Genomic DNA, 16,302 nt, shown 5'->3' with positions numbered 1-16,302 from the left:
CTCCGCACAGGCGGCCTATAACTTGCCGGACATGGGGCATCCCTGGCGCACCCCTCTCCCAAAGTGAAGGGGCGCCGTCAAAGACTCGTTAACCTTAATCAGACACTCCGCGGCAGCGTACAAAAGTCAGATCCAGGCGACAAATGAGTTCTGAACAGATGCTCGTGATCCACCCTGTCGAACGCTTTCGCCTGATCCAGGGAAAGGAAGGCGACTGACAGACCAGTCTCCTGGGAATGGTGGACCAGGTCACGGACCAGGTGGATGTTATCGTGGATTGTCCGGCCCGGGACCGTGTAAGACTGGTCGGGGTGGATCATGTGGTCCAGCACGCCGCCAAGGCGAGCAGACATCACCCTGGCGAAGATTTTGTAATCCGTGCTGAGGAGGGAGACCAGGCGCCAGTTCTTTAGTAGGCGGAGATCGCCCTTCTTAGGCAGCAGGACGATGACTGCCCTGCGCCAAAAGAGGGGCATCTCCCTGGTCGCCAGACTTTCCCCCAGGACCCGTGTGTAGTCGCCCCCCAGGACGTCCCAGAACGCCCTGTGGAACTCCACGGTCAGCCCGTCCAGCCCCGGGGCTTTTCCCCTCGAGAGCCGGTCGAGGGCACCGGTCAGCTCCGCCAGGCTTAGCGGAGCTTCCAGATTTTCGGCGCCCTCCGGGCTGACCTTCGGCAGGTCCTCCCACAAAACTCTACCCGCTTCCTCGCTGGACGGCTCCGGAGAGAACAGAGTCCTGTAATATTCTCAGGCCCTGTTGCTGACGCCCTCCGGATCCGAGACGAGAGAGCCGTCGTCGGCCAGCAGCGTCAAGAGCTGCTTACGGACACCCTGCCTTTTTTCCAGTGAATAGAAGGGGGAGCCGCGGTCCAGATCCCGCAGGAACCGGATCCGCGACCTCACGAACGCGCCTCGGGACCCGACGAACTGCAGGTCCTTCATCGCGGCCTTCTTCGCTTCATACACCGTCCGCAGGGCCGGGTCCTGGACGACTTGACCGAGACGGGCTTCCAGGTCGAGCACCTCTTTTTCTAGGCGCCCCACCCTGGCCGCCCGCCCCTTGGTCGACTCCCTCGCATACTCTTGACAGAAGACGCGGACGTGAGCCTTGCCCACGTCCCACCATAGCCTCAAGGAGGGGAAGCCCCCCTGCTTCCTTCTCCAGTCGGACCAGAATCGACGGAACGAGTCCTGGAACCGCACGTCCTCCAGCAGCCGGTTGTTAAAGTGCCAGTACGCGGACCCCGTCCTCGCGCGGAGCGAAGCAAGCTCCGCCCACACCAGGTGGTGGTCCGAACACGGCACCAGTCGCATGGAGGCCGCCGGGACGCAGGAAACGTACGCCCGAGACACGTAAAGGCGGTCGATTCTGGACCATCCTCTTCCAGGCCTCACCCAAGAAAAGGCGCTGGAGTCGGGGTGGAGATTTCGCCAGACGTCCACCAAGTCGAAGGACCCGACCAGGTCCTTCAACTTCTCGATCGCCGTCATGCTCTGCGGGGCACCGGAGCGGTCCCTCGCCTCAAGGGTGCAGTTAAAATCCCCCCCGAAGGACAATGCAGTCGCCGACGTCGACGGAGCCAAGAAAAGCGGACACTTCTTCAAAGAAGCGCGTTTGCTGCGGGCCGGGCTGAGGGGCGTACACGTTCACGAGATGGAGCGGCACGTCCCCCAGGCGAACCGTGACGTGCAGCAAGCGGCCTGGCACGGGCTCCTCGACCCCCAAGATCTCCGGCTGAAAATGCAGGGCCAGCAAGATGGCCACCCCACTAGAAGTGGCGGTGAGGTGGCTCATGCGGACCTCTCCTTGCCATTCCAGGAGCCACGTGGCTTCGTCTCCCGGAACGGTGTGGGTTTCTTGCAGGAAGCACACCGCATATTTCCCCTCCCGCGGGAGCGAAAAATTGTTAAATCTACGGCGTGCCTCTCTGCCGCCGTTGATGTTGAGGCTGGCTATGGTTATCTTCATGACTAGAGCATAGTGCAACCTCTAACTTAACCTATTGTAGGGGGGGGAGCGGAGTCATTTGATGACCTCCCTCCCTCCGCAGCCCAGCGAGGAACGTTCTGAGCTGGCGCAGCTCAAGGGTTTCTGGTTTTGGTAAGGGCCCGCCCGCGGCCATGGTTTTGACGGCGGCGCGGACGGACCTGATGAGTAGCGCCGGCTCGGACCATTTGTCCAGGGCCAGGAGAGCTCTATCGCGGCAACCCCAGCATTGCGGCAAAAAGTCCCAGAGTTCTTTGGCAGGAATGAGGGGGGACTTAGTGGGGGGCACGAGGAGATCCACCACCTCACTGGCGATAGTCTGTAAATCCTCTCCCCCCCCCCAACCACCGAGCCCCTGCCCCCCTCCGGGAGGTCGCCGCCAGCAGCCGGTCCGTCGACCGCACGGGGTACGGCAAACGGCCCGGCTGCACCATCCAGCCCTAGCTCCACCCCGATCCTGCCTCCAGGATCGTCGGTAGAGGAGTCCTCCCCCCGGGCTCCCCCTGGGATGCCGGGTTGGGAAGCAGCAGCGGATGGGGGTCCCCCTCCGCCCCAGGCACCAGGGAACACGGAGAAACTGGTCCGAAAAACAGCTCCAGGTCCTCCAAGACCCCCGGCCCCATCGTCAGGGACGAAGATTGGGGCTCTTCAACCTCCCCGGCAACACCCGCCGGCCCAGCGGGTGAGGGGGGGGGGGTTCATGAAATTTGTTAAAATCATTTTCTTTTCCCGCCAGGTCGAGCAGATCCCGGGGGGGGGGGGGTGTCAATGTTTGGCTGGGCGGGCTCAGACTTGGCCTCATCGGCCTCGCCCGCCTCTGTCCCCGGGACGCTCGACCCAGCGGCGTTACATTCCTTTCGCAGCCCCGCGCCCCCACCTCCCCCGCAACAGGCAGTTCTTCATCCCCCCCACCCCCGGGAGGCAAAGGTTGAGCAGCCTCAGCTGCCTCACCCTCCCAAGGGACAGACTTCCCCCCCCCGCCTTTGGCGCACATTGGGAGCGCCGGTGGGGGACGCGGGACACACGGCGGGCACCAACTCCTCCACGGAGGGACCTTGGTCATCCTCCGCTTCCCTGGAGGGACGCGGAGGCAGGGAGACCTCCATGCCTGCCGGGGCTCCCGCCTCCGCTCCCTCCTTCTGGTTATCTTGCCCACGCCCGAGCCCGACCGGGGGTGGCAAACTCTCCGCGGTAGCAGGTATGGTCAAGGGCTCGCCGGTGATAAAAAAAGGGGCCGGGCGCCGTGATAGGGCTGTCTGGCCCACTGAGGGGACTCATCTGAAGGTGTTTGCTTTTGTTACCGCGCCTTCCTTCCATACGGAAGCACTCCCTCCACCCCCCCCCCCCCCCACCGCCGGAGGCCGTGAAGACAAAGGCCCCCGATGATGCCCGCACACCTACGGTTCCCGGCACGCAGACGGTGACAGGGGAGGAGTGGCGGCGGCGCCAGCCTTGGCCGCTTTGGCTGTTTTAGCGGCCTTGGAGGCGGGGCAGTTCTTGCGGACGTGCCCCAGCTCCTTACAGGCGTGGCACCGCACGCGGTCCGATGTCCAGAAGACGCGGTAGGCAGTTCCCTCCTGGACCACATTGAATGCATCCTCTCGTTGCCTCCTCCCGGGCCAGCTGAATGAAAAGCTGGCGGCGGAAGGAGAATACGTGACGGAGGCTGGCCTCCCTGAAGCCGAGCGCTATGGGGGTTTATCCCCGACCTTACCTCCCCCGGTTGAGATAGGTGGGGGAGGAGGAGCTCACCGGTAACAAAGGGCGGGACGTTGGATATTACAATTCTCTGCGCGGTGGCCTCGAGAGGATCCACCGGCAGGAAGGTCCCGCCCATCGTGAGCCCCTTACTCAGGGCCAGGGACACCGCCCGCTCCGACCCCAGGAAGAACACAGCCTTCCCAGACTTTTTGGAGGTGGCAACAATGGCCGAGGGGCCGACTAGCTCAGCCATTGCCCTCATGTGCTCCTCAATCGTCATGTTGGGGTGAGTGCAGCTCTTGTCCCCATGTTTTTTTGTTGAGTGTAAAAGGTGGCATGGCAGCAGGAGCCACTGTAGTCGTGGATACCACACGCGCAAATGTTTGCGCTGGCCCTGCCACCAGCGTGGATGCACGCGCCATGCCAGGGTCCCTTTAAGGGCTACACGCACCCCAATGTCTCAGGCCTAAATGGCCCTCTTTATTTGAACAGCGGGAGCTCTTAATGAGGCACACCTTTCCCCCGCTTAACAATTGGGGAGGTGCCTTTTTCCCTCTGCTCAGTTGTCTTATTTTTAATTGCATTTTTAAAAGGGGAGAGGCTTCTCAGAGAGGGGAGAGACAGAGAGTGGGGGGGGGGCGGTGGGAAAGAGGGAGGCTGCGAGAGCAGGTCACCCCTCACAGCGTTGGGTGGGTGCTTGCAGGGGTGCACTCTCGGATGGAAAACAGACAAAGTCTTTATAGATGGTCTTCTGGTTGGGAGGGGAGAAGATGTCTTCACCCGGGATAGCTGGAACTACCCAGGCACAGTCCTCCACCAGGTCGTAACGATGTAATTGATTGATTGCAAAAAGAGACTTCACCCAGGTAGTTCCAGCTAACCCGGGCCAGGCAATGGGGGAGGGGTGCTTCAGTGGTGTGTGTGAGGCCTAGGTGGTGGCAAGAACCTCACACACACACACCCTCCACGATATTCCGGCCTTCAAATGAATCTTCTTTCCTCCCCCCCCCACCGATAAAACAAAGTTGCTTTGTGGAGAGTGCAACAATACACCCACCCCTGTCACTTGTTGTAGATGGATCTCCCTCCTGCCACACAGATGGTGTTCATTTTCTGAGCAGGTTGTTTTCTTTCCCCTCTCTCCAACTCTTTGGCAGTGGTGTTGTTGAAGCTGCTCTCCTCCTCTCCCTCGAGGTGTTGATAACAGTAGGCCCCTTCCTCCTCTCCTGGGTACACAGGCTTGCACACAGTCACAGCTCCAAGTGAATAGGCCACGCCCACAACAGCTCTACAACTATTTTTGCAGAAAACAATTAAATCAAATGCTCCCTTATTAAAGGGGGGACACAACAAAGGCTTTCAAACAAGTGCCCCCTTGTTTTTCTTTTAGGGCACTAAAAACATAAATTATACAAGTTCCCCCTGGCTAAAAGGGGTTGGGGGGGCACTAAAACCGGCACAATAAACAAATTAAACTTTAGACATTTAAAATCAAATAAAAATTTGGTTGTCAGGGGTGATGATGCACTCCGGCGCCCACCTCTCCCGGAAGGCCGCGAGCGTACCAACCTGTGAACATACTCACAGGGGTATGCTCACCAGGGTATACCAAAGGGCAGAAAACGTTAGTGGGAGTTGTGTACAGACCTCCAAACAGTAGTAGTGATGCTGGGGAGGGCATCAAACAGGAAATTAAGGGTGCATGCAATAAAGGTGCAGCAGTTATCATGGGTGACTTTAATATGCATATAGATTGGGCTAACCAAACTGGAAACAATACGGTGGAGGAGGATTTCCTGGAGTGCATAAGGGATGGTTTTCTAGACCAATAGGTCGAGGAACCAACTAGGGGGGAGGCCATCTTAGACTGGGTGTTGTGTAATGAGAGAGGATTAATTAGCAATCTCGTTGTGCGAGGCAACCTTGGGGAAGAGTGACCATAATATGGTGGAATTCTACATTAGTTAATTGAGAGACCATGGTTCAGAACTTAAAGAAGGGTAACTTTGAAGGTATGAGGCGTGAATTGGCTAGGATAGATTGGCGAATGATACTTAAGGGGTTGACAGTGGATGGGCAATGACAGACATTTAGAGACCGCATGGATGAACTACAACAATTGTACATCCCTGTCTGGCGTAAAAATAAAAAAGGGAAGGTGGCTCAACTGTGGCTATCAAGGGAAATCAGGGATAGTATTAAAGCCAAGGAAGTGGCATACAAATTGGCCAGAAATAGCAGCGAACCCGGGGACTGGGAGAAATTTAGAACTCAGTAGAGAAGGACAAAGGGTTTGATTAGGGCAGAGAAAATAGAGTACGAGAGGAAGCTTGCAGGGAACATTAAAATGGACTGCAAAAGCTTTTATAGATATGTAAAGAGAAAAAGGTTAGTAAAGACAAACGTAGGTCCCCTGCAGTCAGAATCAGGGGAAGTCATAACGGGGAACAAAGAAATGGCAGACCAATTGAACAAGTACTTTGGTTGGGTATTCACTAAGGAGAACACAAACAACCTTCCGGATATAAAAGGGGTCAGAGGGTCGAGTAAGAAAGAGGAACTGAGGGAAATCCTTATTAGTCGGGAAATTATGTTGGGGAAATTGGTGGGATTGAAGGCCGATAAATCCCCAGGGCCTGATGGACTGCATCCCAGAGTACTTAAGGAAGTGGCCTTGGAATTAGTGGATGCATTGACAGTCATTTTCCAACATTCCATTGACTCTGGATCAGTTCCTATGGAGTGGAGGGTAGCCAATGTAACCTCACTTTTTAAAAAAGGAGGGAGAGAGAAAACAGGGAATTATAGACCGGTCAGCCTGACATCGGTAGTGGGTAAAATGATGGAATCAATTATTAAGGATGTCATAGCAACGCATTTGGAAAGAGGTGACATGATAGGTCCAAGTCAGCATGGATTTGTGAAAGGGAAATCATGCTTGACAAATCTTCTGGAATTTTTTGAGGATGTTTCCAGTAGAGTGGACAAGGGGGAACCAGTTGATGTGATGTATTTGGACTTTCAGAAGGCTTTCGACAAGGTCCCACACAAGAGATTAATGTGCAAAGTTAAAGCACATGAGATTGAGGGTAGTGTGCTGACATGGATTGAGAACTGGTTGGCAGACAGGATGCAAAAAGTAGGAGTAAATGGGTACTTTTCAGAATGGCAGGCAGTGACTAGTGGGGTGCCGCGAGATTCTGTGCTGGGGCCCCAGCTGTTTACACTGTATATTAATGATTTAGATGAGGGGATTAAATGTAGTATCTCCAAGTTTGCAGATGACACTAAGTTGGGTGGCAGTGTGAGCTGCGAGGAGGATGCTATGAGGATGCAGAGTGACTTGGACAGGTTAGGTGAGTGGGCAAATGCATGGCAGATGAAGTATAATGTGGATAAATGTGAGGTTATCCACTTTGGTTGTAAAAACAGAGAGACAGACTATTATCTGAATGGTGACAGATTAGGAAAAGGGGAGGTGCAACGAGACCTGGGTGTCATGGTACATCATTCATTGAAGGTTGGCATGCAGGTACAGCAGGCGGTTAAGAAAGCAAATGGCATGTTGGCCTTCATAGCGAGGGGATTTGAGTACAGGGGCAGGGAGATGTTACTACAGTTGGACAGGGCCTTGGTGAGGCCACACCTGGAGTATTGTGTACAGTTTTGGTCTCCTACCTTGAGGAAGGACATTCTTGCTATTGAGGGAGTGCAGCGAAGGTTCACCAGACTGATTCCCGGGATGGCGATACGGACATATCAAGAAAGACTGGATCAACTGGGCTTGTATTCACTGGAGTTCAGAAGAATGAGAGGGGATCTCATAGAAACGTTTAAAATTCTGACGGGTTTAGACAATGTTGGGGAAGTCCAGAACCAGGAGTCACAGTCTAAGGATAAGGGGTAAGCCATTTAGGACCGAGATGAGGAGAAACTTCTTCACCCAGAGAGTGGTGAACCTGTGGAATTCTCTACCACAGAAAGTTGTTGAGGCCAATTCACTAAATATATTCAAAAAGGAGTTAGATGTAGTCCTTACTACTAGGGGATCAAGGGGTATGGCGAGAAAGCAGGAATGGGGTACTGAAGTTGCAGGTTCAGCCATGAACTCATTGAATGGCGGTACGGGCTAGAAGGGCCGAATGGCCTCCTCCTGCACCTATTTACTATGTTTCTATGTTTCTATACATTACAGCAACCACGTGTTGTAGATAGGTACAAACAGAGTGGGCCCGATTTTAACTCTGGTTTCTGCCAAGGAAGGGAGTGAGGGGGGGCGCGGGGCAGTTAAAATAAGGGCAGCGATTGACCCCCTCCTCTAAGCCGACGCCTCACCGCCGTTAACCTGCTCTTTTGAGCCGGCGAGCATGAAGATAGCGGAATACTCCTTTTAATATCAGGCCCTGATGACATCATCGGGCCTGGACTGCTAGTTTGGTCGGAGGCCTGAGTCGGGGAATCAGTGACGGCGCCCCCCCCAACCCCAGTCCAAACCAGCCGGGAGGGGGGTTTGTGGTCCACAACAGACCCAAGCAGGTAAGTAATTACATTCAATTTCAAGTTTCCATGGGGGACTAGAGCTGTGTGTAGCACCCTTGCCTCTGAGTCAGAAGGTTGTGGGTTCAAGTCCCACTCCAGGGACTTGAGCATGTAAATCCAGTCTGACACTCCCAGTGCAGCGCTGAGGGAGTGCCGTACTGCTGTCTTTCGGATGAGACGTCAAACCGAGGCCCCGTCTGCTCTCTCAGGTGGATGTAAAAGATCCCGTGGCACTATTTTGAAGAAGAGCAGGGGAGTTATTCCTGGGGCCAATATTTATCCCTCAATCAACAGAACAAAAAAACAGATCATCTGGGTCATTATCACATCGCTGTTTGTGGGAGCTTGCTGTGCGTAAGTTGCCGTTTCCCACATCACAACAGTGACTACACTCCAAAAGTACTTCATTGGCTGTAAAGCGCTTTGAGACGTGTGGTGGTCGTGAAAGGTGCTATAGAAATGTAAGTCCTTCTTTCATACAAACACGCTCGCTCACACGCTGCCGGAGGTGCTGTCTTTCGGATGAGACGTTAAGCCGAGACCCCAGCTGCCCTCTCAGGTGGATAGCGACATATAGGCCAGACCGGGTAAGGATGGCAGGTTTCCTCCCCGAGGGCATGAGTGAACCAGTTGGGTTCTTGCAACGATCTGACAGCTACAGGGCCATTTTTACTGACCCCAGATTTTAATTTTAAACTGAATTCAAAATTCTCAAACTGCTATGATTGGATTGTGAACTCACATTTTGGGGATTACTGGATCGTGTAACATAAGCACTACACTACCGGCAGCTGCTGGCTGGGTTTTACTGGCATTTTGTGTTTATATTTTAGTAGGTTGTGGTTTGGGCGTGACACACACACACATCACACCAAGTCAATTTAACGTCTCACTAACTGTACAGAGACTGAATCCACTGAAGCACTTGATACCAATTAATGACCTGCTAAGTGAAAATAAAGTATTTATATAGCGCCTTTCATGACCTCAGGACATCTCAAAGCGCTTTACAGCCAATGAAGTACTTTTGGAGTGTAGTCACTGTTGTAATGTGGGAAACGCGGCAGCCAATTTGCGCACAGCAAGCTCCCACACACAGCAATGTGATAACGACCTCATTCATCATCTGTTTTTTTCAGTGATGTTGGTGGAGGCATAAATTGCCTGCTCTTCTACGAACAGTGCCGTGGGATCGTCTACATTCACCTGTGGGGCCTCAGTTTAATGTTTTATCCGAAAGAGGGCACCTCAGACAGTGCAGCGCTCCCTCAGCACTGCACCTGGGAGTATCAGACTGGATAAAAACATAAGAAATAGGAGCAGGAGTAGGCCATACGGCCCCTCGAGCCTGCTCCGCCATTTAATATGATCATGGCTGATCTGATCATGGACTCAGCTCCACTTCCCCGCTCGCTCCCCATAACCCCTTAATCACTTGTCGGTTAAGAAACTGTCTATCTGTGTCTTAAATTTATTCAACGTTCCAGCTTCCACAGCTCTCTGAGGCAGCGAATTCCACCACTCAGAGAGAAGAAATTTCTCCTCATCTCAGTTTTAAATGGGCGGTCCCTTATGGGCTCAAAATCTCTGGAATGGGACTTGAACCCACAACCTTCTGACTGAGAGGCCAGAGCGCTACCCATCGAGCCATGTTCTGAACAGATATGTGCACCGCAGGCTTGCCGGTTGTAACAGGACAGGATGAAAATAGTTGCCCGAAAGCAGACCTCCGCTTTAGACAAGCCCCGATCACATTGGCAACAGGACAGGCCTCGGACTGACTATCCCATTACCGACCGTGTCCTTAACGACACTGACTGAGTCAGCGTTGGTTGGACCTAAAGTGGAACCCACAGTGTCTATAATAAGACTGACCCCGGGACGAACTATCACATTATTTGACTGTGTCCTCAGTGGGTCCGATCCATCACTGACCTCAGAGACGAGTGACTGAACTAATGACCGTATAACCAGCCCAACAGCTGATCATCTACACTCGAACTGATCCATAGTGCCACCTGGAACCTTTGTGTGCGGGAATGTAAATGCAGAGTTTAACATCACGGGCTTACATTGCACAGGTGGATATTAGGAATGAATGGCATTCTGTGAAATCGCCTCGTCTGCTATTTTAACCGTTGTCTTTGCTTTATGTTTAAAATAAATGGGTTAATGCATGTGCTATTAATTTGCACACAACAGGAATTCAATCCCCCACTCATCACAACAGTGACGACACTTCAAAACGTACTTAATTGGCTGTAAAACGCTTTGGGACGTCCTAAGGTCGTGTAAGGTGTTGCACATATGCAAGTCTTTCTTTTTTTTCCACTAAACTGTCTGCCCGCAGGGATTTGGTGCCTTGCCCATTGATGCCCGCGTAGTTTCTAACCGCCTCTCTGCCATCTGCCACACTCCTGCCTGTCCTTGATACACTTCACCACCAGCTGTATCCTGCAAACATCGCGCAGTGTCAGCCGTGGCTCAGTGGGTAGTACCCTCGCCTCCAAGTCAGAAGGTTGTTCGTTCGAGTCCCACTCCAGGAACTTGAGCACAAAAGAAATCTAGGCTGACACTCCCTGTGCAGTGCTGAGGGAGTGTTGCACTGTCGGAGGGGCAGTGCTGAGGGGGCGCTGCACTGTCGGAGGGGCAGTGCTCAGGGGGCGTCGCACTGTCGGAGGGGCAGTGCTGAGGGAGCGCCGCACTGTTGGAGGGGCAGTGCTGAGGGGTCGCCGCACTGTCGGAGGGGCAGTGCTGAGGGGGCGTCGCACTGTCGGAGGGGCAGTGCTGAGGGAGCGCCGCACTGTCGGAGGGGTAGTACTGAAGGAGTGCCGCACTGTCGGAGGGGCAGTGCTGAGGGAGTGCCGCACTGTCGGAGGGGCAGTACTGAGGGAGCGCCATACTGTCGGAGGGACAGTACTGAGGGAGCGCCGCACTGTCGGAGGGGCAGTGCTGAGGGAGCGCCGCACTGTCGGAGGGGCAGTGCTGAGGGAGCGCCGCACTGTCGGAGGGGCAGTGCTGAAGGAGTGCCGCACTGTCGGAGGGGCAGTGCTGAGGGAGCGCTGCACTGTCGGAGGGGCAGCGCTGAGGGAGCGCCGCACTGTCGGAGGGGCAGTACTGAGGGAGCGCCATACTGTCGGAGGGACAGTACTGAGGGAGCGCCGCACTGTCGGAGGGGCAGTGCTGAGGGAGCGCCGCACTGTCGGAGGGGCAGTGCTGAGGGAGCGCCGCACTGTCGGAGGGGCAGTGCTGAAGGAGTGCCGCACTGTCGGAGGGGCAGTGCTGAGGGAGCGCTGCACTGTCGGAGGGGCAGCGCTGAGGGAGCGCCGCACTGTCGGAGGGGCAGTGCTGAGGGAGCGCTGCACTGTCGGGCCGTCTTTCGAATGAGACGTTAAACCGAGGCCCTGTCTGCCCTCTCAGGTGGATGTAAAAGATCCCATGGCCACTATTTCGAAGAAGAGCAGGGGAGTTCTCCCCGGTGTCCTGGGGCCAATATTTATCCCTCAATCAACATCACAAACAGATTATCTGGATCATTATCACATTGCTGTTTGTGGGAGCTTGCTGTGCGCAAATTGGCTGCCGCGTTTCCCACATTACAACAGTGACTACACTCCGAACGTACTTCATTGGCTGTAAAGCGCTTTGAGACGTCCTGTGGTCGTGAAAGGCGCTATATAAATGCAAGTCTTTCTTTCTTTCCGGGTGAAACCCAAACGTGGGAAGGCAGCGCATAACACGTGTGTGCGTGCAAGGAGCACGAGAGGGACTTGTTTCTGATCAGGCTCGCATTATGAGTTGGCCACATGGAGGTGCGGAGACCCACTCCGACAGCCATCCTTCTTGATAAGCGCACGAGGCGGTAATGATGCTTTACTCGGTCTGGTGCTTTCATTCCGAATTCACCGGACGGACATCATCACACAGATGCTATTGAACGAGGAAAGCATGCTCAGAACGGCCCTTGCACTCCGAGAGCAAGGGCAGCAGTTACAGCTTCTCAGGAGTCAGCTGTGGCTCAGTGGGTAGCACTCTCTCTCACGCGCCTCCGAGTCAGAAGGTCCATGGGTTCAAGCCCCACTCCGGAGGTTTGAGCACAAAAAAAATCCAGGCCAACATTTCTGGGCTCAATATGGGCTCTGGCACCTCAGTCTGCTTTCAGGAATGTCTCGACGCAGTGCTGCTCTGTCAGAGGTGCCGTCTTTTGAGTGAGAGGTTCGAGCAGGGAGAGTTCTACCTGGGGCCAATATTGGGAGGCCTGAGAGCTTGCTGTGCGCAAATTGGCTGCCGTGTTTCCGACATTACAGCAGTGAATACACTTCATAAAGTATTTCATTGGCTGTAAAGCGCTTTGAGACGTCCGGAGGTTAAGAAATGCACTATAAATGTTGTCATAAATATGTCATTACACAGGCTAGCCCGTTCCCACATCAAATGATTTTTATTTTTAAAAATGTTCTCAATGATTTACTCACTTCTACTTTCCTCTCCTGAAGACGATCCTCAGCCCCCGCCCTCCCTATCTCTGTAACCTCCTCCAGCCCCGACACCCCTCCCTATCTCTGTAACCTCCTCCAGCCCCGACACCCCTCCCTATCTCTGTAACCTCCTCCAGCCCCTATACCCCTCCCTATCTCTGTAACCTCCTCCAGCCCCAACACTCCTCTCTATCTCTGTAACCTCCTCCAGCCCCGACACCCCTCCCTATCTCTGTAACTTCCTCCAGCCCCGACACCCCTCCCTATCTCTGTAACCTCCTCCAGCCCCGACACCCCTCCCTATCTCTGTAACCTCCTCCAGCCCCAACACTCCTCTCTATCTCTGTAACCTCCTCCAGCCCCGACACCCCTCCCTATCTCTGTAACCTCCTCCAGCCCCAACACCCCTCCCTATCTCTGTAACCTTCTCCAGCCCCTACACTCCTCTATCTCTGTAACCTCCTCCAGCCCCTACATCCCTCCCTATCTCTGTAACCTCCTCCAGTCCCTATACCCCTCCCTATCTCTGTAACCTCCTTCAGCCTCTACATCTCCCTCTATCTCTGTAACTCCTCCAGCCCCTACACCCCTCCCGATCTCTGTAACCCCCGCAAGCCCCTATACGCCTCCCTATCTCTGTAACCTCCTCCAGCCCCTACACCCCTCCCTATCTCTGTAACCTCCTCCAGCCCCTATACCCCTCCCTATCTCTGTAACCTCCTCCAGCCCCTACACCCCATCCTATCTCTGTAACCTCCTCCAGCCACTACACCCCTTCCTATCTCTGTAACCTCCTCCAGCCCCTATACCCCTCCCTATCTCTGTAACCTCCTCCAGCCCTACACCCTCCCTATCTCTGTAACCTCCTCCAGCCCCTATACCCCTCCCTATCTCTGTAACCTCCTCCAGCCCCTATACCCCTCCCTATCTCTGTAACCTCCTCCCGCCCCTACAATCCTCCTAGCTCTGTAACCTCCACCAGCCCCTACATTCCTCCCGATCTCTGTAACCTCCTCCAGCCCCTACACCCCTCCCTATCGCTGTAACCTCCTCCAGCCCCTCTTCCCCTCCCTATCTCTGTAATCTCCTCCAGCCACAAAACCCTCCCTATCTCTAATCTCCTCCAGCCACAAAACCCTCCCTATCTCTAATCGTCTCCAGCCACAAAACCTCCCTATCTCTGTAACCTACTCCAGCCCCGACACCCTTCCCTATCTCTGTAACCTCCTCCAGCCCCAACACCCCTCCCTATCTCTGTAACCGCCTCCAGCCCCTACACCCCTCCCTATCTCTGTAACCTCCTCCAGCCTCTACATCTCCCTCTATCTCTGTAACTCCTCCAGCCCCTACATCCCTCCCTATCTCTGTAACCTCCTCCAGCCTCTACATCTCCCTCTATCTCTGTAACTCCTCCAGCCCCTACACCCCTCCCAATCTCTGTAACCCCTGCCAGCCCCTTACGCCTCCCTATCTCTGTAACCTCCTCCAGCCCCCTACACTCCTCCCTATCTCTATAACCACCTCCAGCTCCACACCTCTCCCTATCTCTGTAACCCCCTCCAGCCCTACACCCCTCTCTATCTCTGTAACCCCCTCCAGCCCCTACAGCCCTCCCTATCTCTGTAACCTCCTCCAGCCCCTACACCCCTCCCTATCTCTATAACCACCTCCAGCCCTACACCCCTCCCTATCTCTGTAACCATCTCCAATTCTAGCCTCTTGCACATCCCCAATTTCCATCGCTCCACCATCAGCTGCCTGTGCCCCAAACTCTGGAATTCCCTCCCTAAACCTCTCTGCCTCTCTACCTCCTTTAAGACCTACCATTGTGGTACTGTTATGGTGTGCTGAGCACGTTTCGAGAAAGAAAGAAAGACTTGGATTTATATAGAGCCTTGCAACGGATGTCTCAAAGCGCTTCACAGCAAATGAAGTACTTTTGGAGTATAGTTGCTGTTGTAATATGGGAAACGCGGCAGCCAAATTTGCGCACAGCAAGCTCCCACAAACAGCAATGTGATAATGACCAGATAATCTGTGTTATGTTAATTAAAGGATAAATATTGGCCCCGGGACACTGGGGATAACTCCCCTGCTCTTCTTCGAAATAGTGCCATGGGATCTTTTACGTCCACCAGAGTGTGCAGACGAGGCCTGGGTTTAACGTCTAATCCAAAAGACAGCACCTCCGACAGTGCAGCGTTTCCTCAGCACTGCCCCACCGACAGTGCGGCACTCCCTCAGTACTGCCCCTCCGACAGTGCGCCGCTCCCTCAGCACTGCCCCTCCGACAGTGTGGCGCTCCCTCAGCACTGCCCCTCCGACAGTGCGGCGCTCCCTCAGCACTGCCCCTCCGACAGTGCGGCGCTCCCTCAGCACTGCCCCTCCGACAGTGCGGCGCTCCCTCAGTACTACCCCTCCGACAGTGCGGCGCTCCCTCAGCACTGCCCCTCCGACAGTGCGCCGCTCCCTCAGCACTGCACTGGGAGTGTCAGCATGGATTTTTTTGTGCTGAAGTTCCTGGAGAGGGACTTGAACCCACGACCTTCTGATTCAGAGGCGAGAGTGCTGCCCACTGAGCCACAGCTGACACTGGTTGCATCGCGGCCGAGCCCAATCCTGACTTTCAAGCTGGACTGGGTAACGCTGGTTGAAACCCGCCCCTCCGCCGCCTCCCCCATCACCTCTCTACCCAGAGTGGAACTCTCATGTCCCTCCTTTCATTTTGCCCTGCTAAGTTCAGCCACTCCAGCACGGCTTCAAGAGCTGGGCCTGTATCTGGTGTGCAAGGTCCACGCGAGCCACACCCCGCGATGCGCTGAACCATCAAAGGCCCCTGCAGCCAGCTCTGTCTGTAATTGCTGGAGAATAAACATCAACGTTTCATGACAGGGAGCTGGAAAGTTAAGGAGCATATTGCATCCGCACACATTGCTTTAATTCATCAGCAGCCAATCCCCGCTCCGTGCGAGAACATTTGGTGAACTATTTCTGGAGAGAAAGAAAACGCGTACCGAAACTGACACAAAGTAAAGAAAAAAGAAAACTGCATTACCTTCCCACCTGCCCCGCGTCTGAGCACTAATCGGGGACAGGTTCCCCTTTTACTTTGTTCTGCGTGCCGCTTTTAACCGTTCGATATGAGTTCTGGCACCTCAGCCCCTTTCAGGAACCTCACACCGCACTCAGATTCTCAGGCTCCTCAAATTCCCTGACACCAAGGGGCGGGGGTGTCTGGATCTGGTGGCCCATCCCAACATTCCCCTTTCATGGGAATGGCGAGGTTGTTGCGGACGACCGTTAACTCCCTCCATGGCCGCGACCCTCCCTATCTCTGTAACCTCCTCCAGCCCCTACACCCCTCCCTATCTCTGTAACCTCCTCCAGCCCCTACACCCCTCCCTATCTCTGTAACCTCCTCCAGCCCCTACATAGAAACATAGAAACATAGAAAATAGGTGCAGGAGTAGGCCATTCGGCCCTTCTAGCCTGCACCGCCATTCAATGAGTTCATGGCTGAACATTCAACTTCAGTACCCCATTCCTGCTTTCTCGCCATACCCCTTGATCCCCCTAGCAGTAAGGACCTCATCTAACT

This window comes from Pristiophorus japonicus, chromosome 19, assembly GCF_044704955.1.
Source record: "Pristiophorus japonicus isolate sPriJap1 chromosome 19, sPriJap1.hap1, whole genome shotgun sequence".
Taxonomy (NCBI): domain Eukaryota; kingdom Metazoa; phylum Chordata; class Chondrichthyes; family Pristiophoridae; genus Pristiophorus; species Pristiophorus japonicus.
This window is presented reverse-complemented; position numbering follows the sequence as displayed.